The sequence below is a fragment of the Nicotiana tabacum genome, chromosome 2 (assembly GCF_000715075.1).
Source record: "Nicotiana tabacum cultivar K326 chromosome 2, ASM71507v2, whole genome shotgun sequence".
NCBI classification, from domain to species: domain Eukaryota; kingdom Viridiplantae; phylum Streptophyta; class Magnoliopsida; order Solanales; family Solanaceae; genus Nicotiana; species Nicotiana tabacum.
The window spans coordinates 42405682-42409762 of record NC_134081.1 but is presented as its reverse complement, the minus strand read 5'-3'; positions in this window follow the sequence as shown (position 1 = coordinate 42409762).

Genomic DNA, 4081 nt, shown 5'->3' with positions numbered 1-4081 from the left:
TTCCATGTGGACATGTGAAAGTTGTCTTATCCTGATCTTCGGGTGCAATTGGTATTTGGTTATGCCCTGAATAGCCATCAAGACAATAGTAAAAATAATAACCTTCAATTCTTTCCAATATTTGATCAATAAATGGTAAAGGAAAATGATCTTTTCTGGTAGCATCATTGAGACGTCTATAATCAATTCAGACTCTCCATCATGTAACAATCCTCGTAGGTATGAGTTCATTAATTTTTATTCTTTATAATTGTCTTACCTTCTTTTCTTTGGTACTACCTGAACAGGACTTACCCAAGGGCTGTCTGAAATTGGGTAAATAATATATGCCGCTAAAAGCTTGACAATCTCCTTTTTTACCACTTCTTACATTGCAGGATTCAATCTTCTTTGGGGTTGGATTATTGTCTTGTAGCTATCCTTTATGAGGACTCTATGCGTACAAATTACTGGATTAATCCCTTTAATATCTTCTATAGTCCACCCTAAAGCTCCTTTGTGTGCTTTTAAGACTTGAGTAAGTCTTTTTTCTTGTTCTGCAGTCAAAGAAGATGAAATAATTACTAAAAATAATTCTTGCTCAATATAAACATATCTTCTGATTACATCTCCTTATCCTCAGAATCTTTTTCCAGTATTTCAGCTTCTCTCCTAATTGTGGGATCATCATCTTGTGCAGTGCCTGATTTGGTCAAACATCTTTCCATTGAGTCTTAAATTAGTTGATCATCTTTAAATTCATCTTCAAGATCACTAATCATGTCAATAGAAAAGCATGATAATAATGCCTCATCTCCTGAAAATCTTAGTATCTTTTGCATTAAAAAATGACTCTTTCTTCATCACTCTCAAGATTAGCTATCCTTGATGAACATCAATGATTGCTCTTCCTGTAGCAAGAAATGGTCTACCCAAAATTATTGGTTCATCAGGATATTATTTCATTTCAAACACTATAAAATCTACATGGAACATAAACTTATCTACTCTTACAAGCACATTTTCATTTATTCCTTTAGGTTTCTTAGTACTTTGATCTGCAAACTGAAGAGAAAATACTTATGTCCTTCATTTCACCAAGATCCAATTTTCTAAAGATAGAAAATGGCATCAAATTTATTGAAGCTCCAGAATCACAAAGTATTTTTTCGAAATATACTCCTCCCAAAGTGCATGGAATGGTAAAACTGCCAGGATCATCAAGTTTTTGTAGTAGCTTATTTTAAAGTATAACACTATATTTTTCAGTAAGCATTACCACAGAAACTTCTTCCAATTTCCTTTTACTTGACAAAATTTCTTTTAAAAATTTAGCATATGAAGACATTTGCAACAAAGTATCAGTAAAAGGAATATTAATGTGAATTTATTTTAAAATGTGAAAAAACTTTGCAAATTGACCATCAAGCTTTTCTCTTTTCATTTTTTGTGGAAATGGAATTGTCACAGGGAGAGGAATCGTTTTCTCCACATTGATTTTTTCCTTCTTATTCACTTCATTCTCTTCTGATGGTTCAGAAGTTTTTTTAACATTCTTACCCTTGTCTACCTATGGTTCTGATAGATTTTCTTCTTGTATGTCTGCATGTGGCTCATCAAGATTCTTACCTAACCGTAAAGTGATGACCTTAAGGTGTTCTTTTGGGTTTTTTTCTATGTTTCTTGGTAAGGGACCCTGAATCTTTTCTGACACAAGAGTTGCCAGTTGGCTTAATTGAACTTCCATATTTTTGAGGGCTGAATTTTGGCTTTCCATTTTTTCGTCAGTGACTTTAATATACTTGTACAAAAGGTTATCAAGACTTTGATGAGCTTGTTGGGGCCGCTGCTGGTATGACCCTGCTTGTTGATATGGCCCTACTTGCTAATAAGGTCTGTAATTTAGTTGCCCGCGATTTTGATTTTGGTATCCCGGCGGACCTTTTATGTAACCACCCGACCGCTCGTTTTGAGCTCCAGTGCATCGTTCGGTATTTTGAGGTCATTAGTAGCTTCACTTCATATTTTTTGACTTGTACGTGTGGTCGGAATTGAATTTCGGAAAATTCAAAAAAATTCGTACGGAAAATTATCAATTTGGAAGCTTTAAGTTGGAAGAGTTGACTAAGGTTTTACTTTTGAGTAAACGACCTCAGAATCGGGATTTGAAGGTTCTAATAGGTTTGTATGAAGATTTTGGACTTGGGCGTGTATTTGGGTTGAGTATCGGGTGGTCCAGGATCATTTCGGCACTTAATAGGGAAAGTTAGTATTTTGAAGATTTTTGGATTTCCTAAGTGTGGTTTGAAGTGGACTTTGGTGTTATCGATGTCCGTTTGGGATTTTGAGCCTTGGAATAGGTTCTTATTGTGATTTATGACTTGCACGTAATGTTTGGCATCATTCCGGGGTGTTTAAGTATGATTCGAATGCGTTCGTTGAAGTTTGAATGTTTAGAAGTTTAAAGAAAGGTTTCGATCGTCGATACATAGTTTCAATATTGTTTGGCGTGATTTGAGGCTTTGACTAGGTTTGTATCATATTTTAGGATGTGTTGATATGGTTGGATGGGGTCCCGGGGGACCTCGGGTGCGAATCAGATTGGAATCGGGTTGAGTTTTAGACTTAAGGAATTGCTGAAGCTTAAGGATTCTGGTGTGATTGCACCTGCGCAGTTTTTGGCCACAGGTGCGAGACCACAAAAGAGGCCAAAGGGTCGCAAAAGCGGTTCTAGGTGAGCTGGGCAGTGGTCACAGGTGCGAGGAGGATTTCTGCATCTGCGAGATGCAATGAGGCTCCGCAGATGCGGAGTTGGAGAGGCGTGGCTAGCTTTGCAGAAGAGGATGGAATCACGCAGGCGCGGAAGCGCAGAACTGAGGGGAGGGCCGCAGAAGCGGCCTCGCAGATGCAGTCTTTAGGCTGCAGGTGTGGCTGGTTGGGGGCCTAAGTGACTTCCGCAAGAGCGGACATTTTTCCGCAGAAGCAGAGCCGCAGGTGCGGCTGGGGTGCCCACAAGTGCAAAGACGCCTGGGTAGAATATATGTTGCTCAATCAGGATATTTGCTCGTTTCACTCATTCCTCTCTTTCTTGGGCGATTTTTGGGACGATTTGGAGGAGCCAACTTCATCATCTACCTTGAGTTTCGGATCGATGGGCATCAGTTTGAGGTGTTAGAGAGGCGTTGGAGCCGGTTATGAAACTTTTGAGCAAGGTAGGTCTCATGTCTAGCCTTGTTAGGGGAAAATTACCCCTGTAGGTGTTATATTCTTATGTGTTACATGTTGTAGGATCTATGCACGTATGAGGTGACGAGTGTCCGTGTGTATGCTAGGATTCCTGATTATATCCGGGTAGACTTAGACTCACATCATACTTAAATTGTACTATTTGAGTCCTTCTTAACTATTTAAATGCTTTAATTTACCTTTATCATGAGACAAGACTCGCGTAAAGTATCGTACTCGCTATTTAGATATTTGAAGAGCTACTTGATTAGCCGTGGAAATTGTTCTCCCCTTACGAATTTCTTCGTGAGTAGGGTCAAGGACCCGTTAAAGCTTCTTATTCTAATGGGATCGGGTCGTTCGCCTTGGCAGTATCATGTACCACACTCTTATGGAATATGTATCACACTCTTACGGGATCGGGCCGTTCGTGTCACGACCCCATTTTTCCTCCGTAGGATGTCGTGATGGCACCTAGTCTCTAAGACTAGGTAAGCCTAATAATTTGCGGAATAACTGAATAACAATATGAACTCAAATCTTAATACATGATATATAAATATAAATTGTGATTTAAATGATTACAACTCCCAAAATCCTGTAGAAATAAATCACAAGCTTCTAAGAGAAAATACTAAGTGTCTCCGTACATCAAGTCTAAAGAGAATAAGGTAAAACAACATTCTAAGGATAGAGGGGGACTCCGAGGTCTGCGGTTGCTGGTATATATACCTTGAAGTCTCTACGTGCGGTCCAACTCACTGGTATCTGGTCTGGTAGAAAGAACCTAGATCTGCACAAAACGATATGCAGAAGTGTAGTATGAGTACACCACAACGGTACCCAGTAAGTGCCAAGACTAACCTCGGTAGAGTAG